At 56.1% G+C, this 16,362-nt stretch overlaps 1 protein-coding gene across 3 annotated transcripts in view; it reads left to right on the forward strand.

The window, feature by feature from the left end:
• Nucleotides 1-517: 517 nt before the first annotated feature.
• Nucleotides 518-16,362, forward strand: part of FXYD6 (FXYD domain containing ion transport regulator 6) — a 30,148-nt gene continuing 14,303 nt past the window's right edge. For all 3 annotated transcript variants that reach the window (XM_087821512.1, XM_087821513.1, XM_087821514.1), the window contains exon 1: nucleotides 518-600. The gene's annotated coding sequence lies outside the window, so the exon portion shown is untranslated. The remainder of the gene's footprint in view (nucleotides 601-16,362) is intronic.

The raw sequence follows: 16,362 nt of genomic DNA on the forward strand, positions 1-16,362 counted from the left end.
CCTGGCAGGGCCAGGGTGGGGTCCGCGCCCCAGCACCCCGGCTCTCGCTGAATGACAGGCACGGCCCTCCGCGCGCGGCCCCACGAGCCGGCTGCCCGCGGCGCGGGGATCGCACCCGACGCCCGGCTCCCCTAGTTTACTGTGCGGAGCGACACCAGCTCCGTCCCTGCGCTGGAGGACCCGGCGGCCGGGGGTCACCCCGCGCGCGGCGACAGCCCTGCGGCTCCTCCGAGGGTTCCCTTCCCACCCGCGGGGCGGCGCGGGGCAGGGGGCGCGGGAGCGGGGGCGGGGGCGCAGCGCGGGGCTGGAGGCGGGGGGCGCGGGCGCCGGGCGGGGGCGGGGGACGCGGGGCGGGGGCGGGGGCGGGGACGGGGTCTGCGTGGCCAGCCGGCAGCCGGCGACCCGGCGGCTGTACCGAGCGGCGCCCCGCCCCCGCCCCGCCCCGCGGAGCCCCGCCCCGCCCCCGCCCCGCCCCCGCCCCGAGGGACCAGGGAGGCGGGAAAACGGAGCCTCGCCGCCGCGCAGCCCGCCGCGGGCGCCACTCCCAGCTCGCGGACTCCGCACGTCCTGGGGCTTCCCTCCGAGGCCCGCGCCGCGCAGGTAAGCGCCGCGGAGGCGGCACAGTTGGGTCCCCTCCCGGGGGCGAGGCGCTCGGCCGGGGATGGGTCGCGGGGCCGGGACCTGCGGGGTCCGCTTGTTTGGGGGCGAGCGTCTTCGCGGGCGGCGGTGAAGGAGGGGCGTCGGGGGAGAGGCCGGGGAGCAGGCCCGCGGTGGGCGAGGCGGGGCTGCAGGGCGCCGGCGTGGGGCGGGCCGCGGGCTCTGGGAGAAGGGGAAGGGGCTGCACCGCCCCCCGGGGGCGTCCTCCCCTTGGGGCGCGGGAGCGGGGCCTGGGAGGGGCGGGCTGTGGGCCCGCGAGCCATCCAAAATGGACCTCGCGGGCAGGGGAGTGGCAGGGCGGCGGGAGGCGCGAGGGCTGGGGCGCCCCAGTTCCCCCCTTGCTCGTTCGGCCCGATCTCTTCCAGGTAGCCCCGGACCCCCTCCCAGCCCCTTCCCGGGCAGGGCCGACCCTGGCAGACCCCCCATTGTGTGCCCTGCGCTTCGGGGAGAGTTGGAAGAGCAGCCCGCTGGGCGCCTGCTCCGGGCTCTTACAAGTGGTGGCTGGTGGGGAGCCCGGGGCGGGAGCGGGGCCGCCGCGGGGGGACGGCTGCCCACTCGGGGCGTGGGGCCGGGCTGCTCGGACCGCGCCCGCCCGCGCCCGCCCGCGCCCGCGCCCTCCCACCCCGCGCCCGCCCGCGCCCGCCCCGCGCCCTCCCACCCCGCGCCCGCCCGCGCCCGCCCCGCGCCCGTCTCCCTCCCTTTGTCTCCGGCTCCGCTCTCCGCCTGGGCCGGGCTCCAGGTTTGGAGACGGAGGAAGGGACCCCGCCCGGGGGCCTGGTGCCCGCATACTGTGGATGTGAGGCTGTGTCTGTCTCTTTCCAGCACCTCAGCCTTTCCATGTGACCTGCCTGGTGGTTGCCATGGAAACTCCTCCAATTCTCAGCCTCCCCCCTTTTCTGCCCCTTCCTCCCTCCGCGTCTCCTCCCCTCCCCCCAACATGGCTGCCTAGGTCCTGGGGCTCCTGGCTGCTCTGGGCAGGGGACCCTGCAGAGCCAGCTTCCCCCCAACTGACACGGCCCCGTTACCCACTCCACTCACCCTCATACTACACGTCACAGACACCCTCCAACACACGGACATGCGAACCTTGCTGCACACACCCCATCACTGACACACGTACATCATATCACATGCATGGCAAATACACCATGCACAGATCTCAGCACCCCCCCACGGTGCCATCCTATTGTCCATGCTCACGGGCACACACACACCAACCCATCCCATGGCTTCCCTGACACACACACACCAACCCATCCCATGGCTTCCCTGACACACACACACACTAACCCATTCCATCGCTTCCCTGACACACACACACCAACCCATCCCATGGCTTCCCTGACACACACACACTAACCCATTCCATCGCTTCCCTGACACACACACACCAACCCATCCCATGGCTTCCCTGACACACACACACTAACCCATTCCATCGCTTCCCTAACACACACACACACACACACACACACCCATTCCATCGCTTCCCTGACACACACACACACTAACCCCTTCCATTGCTTCCCTCACTCACACACACACACACACACTAACCCATTCCATCACTTCCCTAACACACACACTAACTCATTCCATCACTTCCCTAACACACGCACACACACACCCCCATTCCATCGCTTCCCTAACACACACACACACACACACACCCATTCCATCGCTTCCCTAACACACACACACACACACTAACCCATTCCATCACTTCCCTAACATACACACACACACACTAACCCATTCCATCGCTTCCCTAACATACACACACACACACCCCTATTCCATCGCTTCCCTAACACACACACACACACACACACACACACCCATTCCATCGCTTCCCTAACACACACACACACTATAACCCATACCATTGCTTCCCTCACTCACACACACACACACACACACTAACCCATTCCATCACTTCCCTAACACACACACTAACTCATTCCATCACTTCCCTAACACACGCACACACACACCCCCATTCCATCGCTTCCCTAACACACACACACACACACACCCATTCCATCGCTTCCCTAACACACACACACACACACACACTATAACCCATACCATTGCTTCCCTAACACACACACACACACTAACCCATTCCATCACTTCCCTAACACACACACACACACACTAACCCATTCCATCACTTCCCTAACACACACACACACACACCCCTATTCCATCGCTTCCCTAACACACACACACACACACACCCATTCCATCGCTTCCCTAACACACACACACACTATAACCCATACCATTGCTTCCCTAACACACACACACACACACACACACACACGGTACTTCTAGATAGGTCCCAGCTGGAAGACAAGCATGTCCTGCCTTATCAGGCTCCCTGCCAGGGTGTAAAGGGAAGGCCCAGGAGGCCTGGAGGGAAACATCGCCCCAGCGACCCTGAGAGGGAGATAGAGAGAAGCGCACTTCCAGATCCCCTCCAAGGGAGCCCGTCGCCTGGGTGCTAGACTCCAGAGGCCAATCTCAGACCAGAATTTAAATCTCTTCCCTGCTACTTTCTCCTTGCCCTGCCTCTGAGAAAGCCTGAGGCTCCTGGACATCTTGGGGGGTCTCTGCTCAGCCCTGAGCCTCTGTGCCTAACGGAGGATCAGGCAATCTGGGACCAGCAGAAGGCTCCGAGCCTCCACAGAGGAGGCAGGAAAAGGTGACTATTCAAGGAGAGCAAGGGAGGACAGGGAAGGGCTGGGCGAGGCGACAAATGGGGAAAGAGGGCCACGAAGGAGAGGGGCCAGGTGAGTTAATAAAGTGCAAGTAGGGCGATCTCCTGTCTGGGGTCCAGGCCTCCCTCTGTCCCCAGGCACGTTTTCCTGCTTGGCTCCTCCAACCACATCTGTGCCTCCAAGAGAGGAAGCAGGTTTGCAGAGGGCTCCAGGATCACCAGGGCTTTTCCGAGACCTGTGGATTCTGTGATGATCAGGTGGTAGACGCTGGAGGCACGAGTTTCTCCCTGGCCTCTGTGATCCTTGGACTGAGGACACATCTCATTCAGTCATTCAGTGAACTGGTTTAAGTATCTTCTATGTGTTAGTTGCTGGGGACATGAAGGTGAGGAGGAAGACACAGTCCCTGACCTTAGATCCAGAAGCGATCTTGAAGACATTGTGTATATGGGGAAACTGAGGCTCAGATGGGAAATTGAGGCTCACACACCAGTAGTGATGGGGCCTTCTGACCCTTCAGCTAGGATTTGTGACCCCACACTCCTTGTCTCACATCTCTTGCCTTCTTTTCTTACTGATAGCAATTCTCTGGGGACTGGTATGTCCCTTCCAAGGGTGGGTCCTTAGTGGGGGGGAGCCTGCTTCATTATGGTTTTTTGGAAGGTGTGGCAAAAAGGAGCAGTTCCCTAGACCCTGGAAACTCCCTGTCAATCAGAGTACACACTCCCTGCCCCCCAGCCCTGTTGGATTTAGGTGGCTGCCATCTGGATGGCAGGCAGACTGTGCCAGGCAGCCCCAGGTCTCACTGTCTAACAAATCACCCACCAGCTTCTGCCTGAGTGCCCTGAGGAAATTAAACAGTCCTGACAGCCCCAGCCCCCGGAGGCAGAGACCTGCAGCATAAAGGCTATGAGCCTGGAGGCATAGACCCAGGTTCTCGTCCAAGCTCTGCCCCAAGGGTAAGTGCTACTCCACAGATATTTTTTGGATGTAAGTTGGGCTTTTGGTGAAAGCCAGAAATGGTTTAAACTGATCTTAAGCAACTGAAAACCTCCAAGATTTTAGACCTCAATTTCCACATCTATTTCCATGTCTGTCAACATTGCCTTTTTTTTTTTTAGGGGGGTTAGGGTCTATGATTTCAAAGGCATTTCTTCCTCTAAATGTTTGTAGATTATACAACCTGAAAGAGATCCCTTTTCTCTCTAGGTACCGAACTGTAATCATTTTTTCGTAAAGCAGGGTTGCAGCTGAGCTGAGCAGAAAGGGGGCTGGTCTCTGTTTACTCCAGAGAAAGCCTCCTCCTTGCACTCAGATGCCCAAGAAACTGAGACCAAGTTTTCTTCTCTTGCACTGTGGGAGCCGCCCCTCCTGGACACTGGTCTCTCTGCTGTCTTCTGCCAGAACCAAAGCTGGGGTTGGGCAGAGTCTTGAAAGAAGCATCCTCTGGAGAAGATGAGATCCAGGGCCTTCCTTCTGTGAAATCCTCCGGAGGGGTAGGGAGAGCCTTTGGCCAGTTGGAGAGTGGGACAGGAGGAGAAGCAGTGTCTCCAGCCCAGACAAATGCTTGAGGCCAGTTTGGCAGCATTTTTGCTCTGGAATAGGAGGCAGGAGGAGAGAACCTGACCTGGGGAAGTGTGAAGTCAACTGGGAGTCTGTTAGAAATATATGCGAAGGAGCACAAGGTCCGGGGTGAGGGCTGGAATGCTGGAGTGTGGCTGCTCCAGCTCAGAATATCTGATCTGGGGTGGAGGGGGCCAGGAATGAGGGATGGTCTAGTTGGACTGACAATGACCCGGCATAGCTGAAGGGCAAAGCCAGGCTTCAGAAGAGACCCGAGGCCAATGTCTTAAATTCACTCATACATCATTTTAACAAATGTTAATTGAGTCCCTGTGAGGTGCCAGGCTCTGTGGGCTTCATTTCACAGAGCTGTGAAATAATGGTTTCCCGTTCACCAGAGCTCTCCTGCTCGGGTAGACCCACTGATGTGACCCCCCCCTCACTCACGGGCTCACTCACGCTTGCACACACGACATAATCTAGCATACCTAACACATAGAGAGCATGTGCTCACAGGTTCTCACGCCCTCTCACCTCAGCCAACTGCAGTCTCCCCCCCAGACCCCTGTGATGGACTCTGCAGTTCCATCGCCTCAGTCCCAGTCCATTCTCTCTTACCTGATCAGTCCAGTTATGTCAGACCTATGGCTCTCCATTGCCTGCTTATAAGGACAGGTGCTGGCACTGGCACTGGCACCTGTTTGATTGGAAGTTGACCGAGACCTAGAGAGCAGAAATGAGGTGGAGGCTGGAGCCACTGAGAACCTTTTAAAATTCCTTAGAAATTCAACACAGATCTTTAGGTTATTCTGAGCTTAGACTGGATTATGAAGCACCATTTAGTTAGTTATCAGTATTTATTGAGCAGCTACTATGTTGAGCTCTGGAGATTCTGACATACCTAGAATGTGGCTCTGCCTCTGAGCTCACAGTCTGATGGGGGAGACAGACTCACTAGTGATGACAGTATGTGGAGACGTGTAGTCCGTGGCTCTGTGGGCATAGGGGAAATGGCACATGTCGGGAGGGAGGGGACAGTGTGTTTCCTGGAGCCAAGATAAGCAAGGTTGGGTAAACTCCATGCATGCGCATGTACCCCACCCTCACCACCCAGACCTAGGACAGGTTCCAAGCAGGCCCTGTGGGCCAGGGTTCTCCCGAGGCCACCCCCACCCCCACCCCCAAGCAAGACTGTGTGAATATATGCAAGGTACTCTGCAGGCTCAAACACAAAGGTCTGAGCTGGGATTTCAGGGAGGTGGGCTGTTGGGCAGAGGTTGCCTGGTACTGTGGTGTGGCTGTGGGTGGGTCAGGTGGGTTTGGCCCCTGGGCCTTTGGCTCCCCCACAGCTGCTCAGAGTTTGTTTCTGCCCCTGGGACTGCCTGTTTGGCCTCTCTTGAATGGTCCTTTGTTAGCAGGCGTGTGGAGGAGGTGGTCCTATTGCTGGCCTGACTCACTCATGCCTGCCAGCCTGGAGCTTCTGTGGATGCTGCCCACCAACCAGACTCCCTGCAGCTGGACTGAGAGCCCCTCAGGGACAAGGGCCTGGTCGTGCCAGCAAGCAGCAGCCAGGGTCCTGCCCCTTGACTCATCTGGAACTGCCTGAGCTGGCGGTGGCCACAAGCATTGTGCTGTGCTGCCTCTGAGGGCTATTATGAGAGGCCCATGGGATAATGGCTGAGACGTCTGTGGGGACGGGGTGGCAGCAAGACACTGTGCCCACCCTAGCTTGGGGTCTCCAGGGAGACTTCCGGAAGACAGGCCTGTGCCTATGATTTGTGAGTTCTGTTTCCCTTTCTAAGGAAGGGACTTCTTTCCTTTCATGATCAGTTACTTTCTTCCTGTTTCTCTTCCCAAGAAGTTGCTCCATATTAAAGAGAAAGGTATCTCTTGGTTAAAAAGTAAGTCGTCTGCTATGTAACACAGAGTTTTGTCCCTCTCGTCCCCCCTTGTGCAGCCAGGTGGATGGTTTCTGGGCTCCAGAGAAACAGCTGAGTCATGGGGATCTGTGGGCCCAGGGTGCCCCCTTTGTGAGTGAAGGGTGCTGGGGCCGGCGCAGCAGTAGAGGACCCAGTGGGAAGGGACCACCTGGGAGGTGTCAGCAGTGAAGGTTTGGGCCAAAAGCAGCTGGCCCTGCTTCTGTCTGTCTAGCAGCCTTTGGGGCCGTGAGGGGAGCTCAGTCAGGTGTCCATCCACGGAGAGTCCCTTAGCCCCCTAGAATGCCACCACCCTCCACTCTCTGCAGCCTCAGGCTTGAGTCCTGCTGGCTCATCAGACCCTCTCCAGAACTTTGTAAGGGGGTCAATCACTTTAACTTAGGCTATTAAACAGAATAATTGAGGTTTAATTGTTTATTTCAAGGGCATTTAAAATGTGAGCCAAGGGAACTGGATGATTTTCTTGGAGGGCAAAGATCCATCTGTGACCCGTTTGGACTCAAAACCCTTGTTTCAAAAGCAGCTTGAGAAGCCTTCGCTGGCTTGGCTCTGTCCTGCTGAACCAGACCAGGGCCCAGGGCTTCGCACTGCTTGCCGGGAAAGTGATGGGATGGGGTTAGGGGACTGTTTTTGTGTTTAACTGAATTTAAAATGTTTTATTATTTTTAATAGCCCTTTAAAAACAATTTTAAATTTCCAAAAAAATTGAGCAGATAGTACAGAGTTCCAGTATGCCCTCCCCAACAGACCCACAGTTTCCCGTTATTAATATCTTACAGAAGTGTTTTAAGTTTGTTACAAATGTTGACCTAAAAATAAAAGATTAAAGTGAGAGACGACAAGCATTTACTTGAGATCCAAAGGAACAGCTCTTTGGGGAGCCGGATTCAGGCGGAAGCCCCGTGTTCCAGTTGCTGGTGAGCAGGGGTTTATAGGGACGGGGTAGGGATGGAGCCTGACTACGTGGGGCAGAAGGAGGGACTTCCCGTAGGTGCAGATGAGTTTGCTGGTCTTCAGCTACGCGTGGTGCTGCTGATCTTAAGGAATGTCCTTCGTTTTGGGCCTGGTGGTCAGATGTCAGTGGGACAGTGCTGCCCTGGGCCAGCCGGAGGGCTGCCTCGCCGGCTAACGCTCCAGAGCTGGAGGAGTGAGAGGCGCAAGGCAGCTCCTCTGGGATGGCAGCTCCGCCACCATTTGGAAGTGGCTTCGTTTATAATATTTTTCACACAGATAATGAACCAATATTGACCCTTATTAACTAAAGTCCAAAGTTTACTGTGATTCCCTTAGTTTTTTCTGCTGTCCCCTTTCTGTTCCTGGATCCCACCCAGCACAACATGCTAGTTTAGTCGTCACGCCTCCTGAGGCTCCTCCGGCCAGACAGTGTCTCGGACTTGCCCTTGGTCACCCATCGTGGCGATTTTGAGGAGGCTAGTCAGGTGTAAGATACCCCTCAAGCGGGATTTGTCCGACCTGTTTCTCGTGATTAGACTGGGAGTGTGGGTGTGGGGAAGATCACAAAGGAAAGCGCTACTTTATCACCTTACCTCAGGGACTGTTGGTGCCACCCATCACTGCTGGGGACACGTCTGCGTTCTCAGTCCCTTCAGTATGATTCTGGGGCCTGGTGACAGGCCGTGCTTTCTCCCCCTCGAGCCCCACGTATCAGCCTGTGGACCAGCACCACTCAGTTGGACGGCAGCTCCACAAGGCAGAGACTGTGTGAGTGGAGCCCCCAGTGAGCAGCCAAGTCCTGAACAGCAGCAGGTCATTCATAGGTCTGTTAATTTGGTTACTGGGACAGTAATGGTGCCATTTTTTCCAAAATTACGTCTTGTTCCAAAATTCCTCTCCTATTCTCCACCAATTTCTCTCCCTAAATGCAGGCAGATCCTGGCTGTTTGGAGAGCAATCTGATTAAAATAACTTAGGCCAAGATATAAATGACTGTTAGGATGGGAAGTAGTTACCTTTTAAGGAAGCATTTGGTGAAATTTAAAAATCTCTCCTTGAGAGGATACTGTGAGCATGGACATATTTTTGAGTAGGGGTGGTCTCTGTTTCAATTCTACACCGGAACCTAACTCTCAGCCAGACCCGAAGGAAGGGGATCTGCATCTAGCCCACCCATTCTGAAAGGCTGGCAGCTGCTGGGCTGGCTGGTAATTCTGTTGGCATCCCCTGTAGGCTGAACTCCAATGGACAGGATCACCTGCAAGGGCCTGGACACTGCCCAGCTCCTAGCATAGATGCACTGATGTTCTGCTGGGCAGAGGGCAACGGGATGCCCAGCACTGTTGTGAGGCAGGTAGAGGCTGGGCGGGGGGGGGGGGGGGGGGGGGCGGCAAGAGTGCCTGCTGATGTGGGGGCTCAGCTGGGAGTGATGGGGCAGAGCTGTGAACAGCTGGGGCCCAGCAATGGCTGACAGGCCAGTCCCCTCCTTCCTCCTGAGGGGCTCCAAGGTCCCAGCCTTACCAGGGTTCCTTGCTCTGTCAGTCATAGTGACAGAGCAGATTTGGGCAAGAAACTGGGAAAGGAAAAACATGGCATAATGCGTGCTGAAGTTCAGTAAAGCTCTCTAACTCTCGTTGGGTTCTTCTCCCCCTGGCTTACCCCCTAGCCTGGGTAAGAACACCCCCACCCAGGGAAGCAGCTTGGTCTTGAGTGAGGCGAGCATTTGCATTTCCTCAGCCCCACACGTGGCCACGCTGGCCGGGAGGCAGGAAGATGGAGTGGAAGGAGCATGGCATGTGGTATCCACAGACTCGGGAGCTGATGCCGGCCATGCCGTTGTTAGCTGTGGGACCTTGGGCAAGTAGCATGACTGAGCCTCACCTTCCTAACCTGTGAAATGGCCCATCACCCCCTGTACTTTTGATGGTCTTTTGAGTTAATGCTCGTGAAGCTGTCTGGTCAGTAAGGTGTCTTCCAGAGATGTGGTAGACAGTGGCATCTCCACCATCATCGTCTCTTCAGGGAATAGGAGCAGGGTGAGTGTGCGACATACAGAACCCATTTGCTCCCCTTTTCTCTTATGACAGACACAGGTACCCATGAGGGCCCAGGGCTGAAGACCAAGTCCCTGTCCTGATATATCTTGCCCTGACCTCCCTTAAACCGAAGGAGACAGGAAGGCCAAGGCTGCCTTCGGCACAGCACCCAAGTTTTGCAGAAGTCCATTTGCCCTGCCTGAGCTTCTCTGGGCCCAGCCCTCCTAGAGGGACACACAGAAGGAACCCCCATGGGAGGCTGTGGCTTCTAGGAGGAAGACCGAGCATGCTGGCCAGAGGGGAGGGGTGCCCGGAGCCCTCCAGGGCTAGGCCTTGGGCTTCTGACCCTGTTCAGCAGGCTGCCTGGACAGCAGAGGACTTGCCCGCTGGGCAGCTGCCCTGCAGCTGGGGCGGGGCTGTGACACCGCTCGCAGGAATAGCAGCTGCCTGTTGAATTTTCTCCCCACAGTGTGACCAGGGCATGCAGGAAGCTTGGAGGAGGCAACGGGGACGGCGGGTGTAGGCCTGGCCAGGGTGTTGGGGGAGGGCGATGGCGTGGAGACTGATGTTTCTCCCAAAGCGCGTGTGCTCTCAGCAGCCCACCTCTCCTGCTTCCACCGCGCCCCTTCCTCCTGTCCCAGCTGCTGCCTGAGCGAGCGCTGCCCCTCCCGCTCTTGCAGCCTGGCCCTCGGCCCTTCGCCTGCCTCCCTCCTCTGGGCATCTTCCATTCGCTTTCTCTTCCTCGGGGTTTCTTTCCTGCTGCTTATCTTGCTTCTGTGTCTGTGGGGGCCACAGCCGGGAGCTGGCCGGGGAGGATGTGTCACCGTTCTCCGGCTGGTTCAGTGAGACGTGCTGTCTGTGGCCTGGGTGACGCAGGCTGTTTTTCTCGAGGCGGGAGAAGGCAGCGCCTTCCGAGCCTGTCAGGCCCTCTGCTTGCGTCAGGAGCATGCGGACCTGGGTGGAGAGCAGCGAGAGGAGCAAGGATGGGAGGTCAGGAGGGGCCTGGCCCTTCCCCTGCTCCAGTCTCTCTCTTCCCCATTCCCAGGAGGAGCAGAAAACGAGGGAGCGAGCTGAGCAGAGCGTTGGGGATGCTAACAGTAATAATATTCACAGTTGGTGCTTAAAGAGCAGTTGCGGCTTGCCAGGCAGTGCTCAGCTCTGACACGGCATCTCTCGTTATTACAAGTGACGGAACCGAACTCTTTGTAGCTCCGACCAGGCAGAGATTCCAGGTCGCAGAGGCCAGCTGCCGGGCGAGCTGCTGGGTGACAGCACAGTGCCTGTTAGGGACCTGAAGGGCCAGGGACACACCCAGCCCCGACTCTGTGCTGTCCCTTCTCCCAGCTCCTCTCCCAGCAGTGTCACCTGTCTGCTGCTGGCTGACTTCTCCCCCACCCACAAGTCACAGCTAGTCACAGCTGGGCTGCTTGCACCCTTTCTCCCTGGGCTCCAATGTGATAGCCCCGGGGTACACTGAATCTCATACCCGGTCCTTTTAGCTACAAGGGAGGGGCTGCGGTTGGCAGCCCTCAATAGACCTACAGGGCTGGAGTGTGGAAGAGCCATCTCCCTCCAGGAGATGCCCTTAGAAGGGATGGGTGTGGGCAGACAAGCAATAAAACCCGCACACAAAGGGTGCTTCAGCTCATCCCCTTGCTCCTGAAGGGCAGTTATTACCCCATCTTTCTGTTTCAGAAGCAATGGCTCCGAGAGGTAGAGTAACTTGCTTAGGTGCACAGAGCCACTCAGTAGTGCTGGGGCGGGGTAGCAACGTGGTTCAGAGGAAGGACTCTGGAGCTAGACTGCTTGGGTTCTAATCTGGGCTCTGCCGCTTTCTGGCTTTGGGACTTTAGGCAACTTACTTAACTTTCCTGGCCTCAGTTTCTCCATCTTTATAATGGAAATGATCATAATCATAGCCACTTCTTAGAACCGCTGTAAGGATTAATGTGCTTGACATGGATGCCTAATGCATGTTAGGTGTCGTTATCACAGAGCTTTGCAGTTTACAAAGAACCTTCCTGTATATTAGCTCATTGGACCTTTATAATAACCTTTATAGTAGGAAAGTAGACAGGGGAGTGGATGGGCTAATCCCCCACTGCCCCACCCCATGCTCTCACCCCCGACTAATCAGCTGCACAATTCGGTAATTGGTTAAAGCAAACAGACAAATCCCCCTTCTGAGGGAACAGCTCTCCATCCCTCTGGGAACAGCTGCAGCCACCGTGTGTGCTGCTGTCCTTCTCTCCTGAGTTTGTGTGATGCTAGAGTTGGTGAGAAGCTTGGTGGGTGCGTGTTCACCCAGGGGCAGGAGCCCCTTCATCTCGGCCTCTTTGCAGAACCGATTTGACTTCCTCAGGTGTGTGAGCTGGCAGCGCAGCCTCTGGACTGGGATAGGAGCAAGAAGCAGGGTGGCAGCTACCTTGGGGAGCCTCAGTGCAGGTGGCCCATCGTGGCCCTCCCCAGGGAGGAGGGGCCTAGGGTTGGAGTGAGGAGCACCCAGCAGGAAGACCACCCCTCCCCTACCAGCAGAAAGGCAGGTAGAGCTGGATTGCAGATTGGAATCCATCTTTTACTCACCAGGTGACCTCTGTCTGCCCTCTGATTCTTTCCTTGTAGAGTGGGTTTGATGGTAACACATACTCCATAGGCTGTTTTTCAGGATTAAATGAGAGTTGACATTTAAAGCACTAAGAATAGTGCCTGAGCTGCACTGTTTGCCATGGCGATGGTTATTACTTCATATGTCCAATCTGACTCCTAGACTGGGCCTCACAGGGTAGGCTTTCCATCTCAGAGTTCTCAGTTCGCTTCATTTATTTCCTTGGAGCCCATAGAAGGACCCCTGTGCTCCAGACGGACCTCTGACCCCTTCCTACGCCCCAGACTCTCAGTCTTTAGCATCTTGCTTAGTCCTACTGACAAACTCAGTGCTCTGTACCACTTAGGTGACGCCCACTCTCCCCTGCCTCCTCTGTTTCTCTCTCCGGTCAAGGCTGCTGCCCCAGAAAGTGCAGTGTGAGTGGGTGGGGCTTTGTGTAGCTGCCAGGAGCTCCGCCCCTGACCTCCCTCTTCAGGAGGTTGACAGCCTCCAGCCATGGGCTCAGAGTGCCTGCCTGGCGCCTGACCTAGGGTTGGGCACACTGAGCTGGGGACGGCATTGCACGAAGCGTTCACAGTCAAGGAGGCTGCAGCCTTGCCTTGCAGCTCTGTGAGGAAGGGAGTCTTGAAGGGGCTGGAGGTAAAGAAGAATCCGCCCTTCATTCTACAAAAACAGATGTGGTGACTCTGGGCCTCTGTGGCTGGAACTTCAAGGTCAAGGTGTTTAAGGGCATAGAGTTGGGGGTTTGAGGCCACAATGTGGTCCTTAACGGTTTCCTGGCCCCTGGTCACATAGGACACGAGGTGAGGGGAGAACACAGAGATCCCTGAAAGCAGCCCTGCGGCGGAGTGGGCGGGAGGAGCGCTGGGTTAGCCAGGACGCAGGGAAAGCGGCCTCTGGAGCCCTTCTAGGCACAGAGCTGGCAAGTAGACCATGACTTCCTTTGTTCTTTGCTTTCCTTTTACTCTGGTACATCAAACCTCAAGAGGACTTTGGGCCAGAGCATCTAAGATGAGAAACAGAAAGGTAATGAGCAGTAGAGGAGAGGTGCAGCTGTGTGTGAGTGCCAGGATGTGCGGGTGCCCAGTGCGGAGGGGGCAGGAAGACACGGGGGTGAGAGGGGGGCCAGTGAAGATCAGGAGCGTTCCAGCCACCCCAGCACTCAGGCATGGTGATGCCCAAGTTCTCATGAAGGTGAAACCTCCCAAAGCCATGGGCTGGGCTGTGCTGACCTCTCCCCATGCTCATTCACTCACAAGTGTAATAGAGCTGATGGTCCCTCTCAGGCTGCACACGCACTGCCTTCATCAGATCCCAGCCTCGGAGACCTTACAAGGCGCTGGGCCAGTCCTTGTCTCCAAGTAGGTCTTGCTCACCACAGAGCAGACTGCCCTCCCCCTATTTCCCTCCCAGGCAGTAAGACTTACTAATGCCCTACGGATATAAAGAATCCACCTCTCTGCCAGTAAGTCAGACCAATGTGTCCACGATAATTTTGAGCCCTGGGCCTTCTGTTTTCGGCCATTAGCCTGGCCTGAGACTGCTCAGCTCTATGCCGAGTAGCAGTCACAGACTCCACACTCGTCCACGCGGGGCAGCCAGGTTCATCTGGAAGAACGTTCTGGTCATCCCTTTGCCCCCTCTGGAGATCGAGGGACTGGGCCCCATGCCTTCTGAAGGCCCTTTTTAGACGTAATTCCATCAGTGCCCTCGACATCTTCAAGCACAGGTGGTCCACTGATGGAGGGCCACGGGACCTGTCAGGCGCTTTGCTTCTGCCCCTCTCATTGCCCTGGTCACCTTCATTTCTGTAGGGGCCATGCTGGGCTGCCCGAGTGCTCAGGCATGGCTCAACCCTCCCTGCTGCCCCTCGTGGCCACTCTTCTCCCAACTCTGGCCAGAGCAGCAGGCAGGAACTGGGGAAACGGGTCCTGAGCTGGCTCTGCACCCCACTACCTGGATGACCTGGCCATCTCGTTTCTCTGTTCGGCCTTCAGGCTCCTTAAGTAAAATGTAAGCGCTTTCATCTCAATCATTCTAACTCTGGCATGCTGAAATTCTAACTCCATCTGGTAAGCCTCACATCTTGGTTATATCCTATTTATACACGGTGGAATTTTCTTTCCCCCAGCTACTTTTGGACAGATTTGGATACATCATAAGCTAAGTCACGTCCGCTGGCATACGGTAACAGTCTAGCGTAACCAGTTAGCCTAAACAATGTGGTTCAGGCATTCTCTGACCCCATAGAAGGGTCCCTTCCCGCATGTCCTGTTTGCAGTGGGGCCCTCACCGTTCTTTGGGAATCCTGCCAGAACCTGGGCCTTGGTGAGCCCCTGGGCGTGTTTCCAGTGGGCTGAGCCTGAAGGACAGCAAGCAGTGGGGTGCAAGGAAACAGGAGTGAGGCTTTGGGGCTGAGGGATGGAGGGATGATAATGTAATTTGGATCCTTTGCATTTTAAAGAGAGGTTGTTTCTGAGTTATTTTCACAATAGAACCGGGTATTCTGATCTACCTCACTACTGCGTGGAATCAAAAATAATATAGCATGTTGCTGTATCATCAACTAGTGGCTTCTCTTTCCAAGCAGCTTTTCCCCAGCAATTATGTGAAATTATGTGACTCAGTATGGAAAGATAATTGCCGGAGAAACTCTTCTGATTGCTTTCTCCCGCACATGCAGAGAGCGCCGTGCAGAAGCAGGAAGATCAGGGAGGAGAATTAGCACGAAGTGCTGCTGCCCCTGAGCGTCAGCGGTCTAGCGGGGCAGTGCAGTCAGGAGTGTGGCCGGAGGAGCACAGTGGGACGGAAGGAATTCTTTCTCTAAGATGCTGTAGAGGCGGCAAATGTAGCTGGTCCCGTTTCCCGATGGGAGGATGGTCTAAACGCTCTAGAGCTCAAGAGCAGGAGGCTCCAGAGCCCCGTCCCAGGGAGCCAGGCCCTCCGGCCTCCCAGGCAGGGTCTGGCCTCAGAAGGAAGACCTCTCCCAGCACGAACATTGAGGGGAATGCAGTGCTCTGGGACCCCTCTCCCAGCTCCACTTAAACCTACCTTGCTCTTCCCTCTTCCCCAAATCCCTCCCTCCTCTCTTCTGGAAATAAAGATTTATCACTTGTACCACTTCTTACCCGTCCCCCCGCAAGCCAGCCCAGCTTTCCTTCTGGGAGAAAGGAATGTGTACTGACTTGGAAGGGCTGTGTGGGGGGAGCGGAGGCCCGGGTAACGTTTCCTGGTGCAGCAGTGAGAGAAGGGCATTTTGTGTCCTTTCAGAGGCTCTGTGCTTGACCAGTTGATTCGGGGTCATGCCAGTGGTACCAACGACATTTTAAAAATGGGTGTAGGGGCCAAGGGGCACCCTGAGGAGGCCTTTGCGGAGGTGTGGCTGTGTAGGCCGGGCCTGGGTGGGTGCTGGAAGGAGTAGGGAGTTGGTTGCTTTCCAGATCTATAACAGTGTTTCTTTCAGCACACCGTAACTTGATCGGAAATGTTTTCTCTAGAATACAAAGACAGGTCTTTATTCTTAGTGAGGCATTCAAGATCCTCCATAATTCGACTCCAACTGTCTTATCAGAATTCTTACCACCCACCACCTCAAGGTTTACTCAACTGGATTATTCACTGTTTGGGAAGGTATCTTACTCTAGAAATGGCAAATACTTGGCAGATTGCTGTCACAGCCGTCCCTTGGGTTATGCAGGTATTACTAATAGACCGAGGCCCTTCCTCCTGCTGGACTTCATCCAGAGCCCCCAGGAAGTCACTGCAGGCAGCCACCGTTGAGTGAAATGCCTTGAGGTTCAATAGAAATGAACTTGAACTGAACACTTTTGTTATCTCTGCTTTCCATTTTCCCTTCTCACTGCCTTTGCTCATGCTGTTTCCTCTGC

The sequence above is a fragment of the Miniopterus natalensis genome, chromosome 11 (assembly GCF_054644295.1).
Source record: "Miniopterus natalensis isolate mMinNat1 chromosome 11, mMinNat1.hap1, whole genome shotgun sequence".
In the NCBI taxonomy this organism is placed as follows: Eukaryota; Metazoa; Chordata; class Mammalia; order Chiroptera; family Miniopteridae; genus Miniopterus; species Miniopterus natalensis.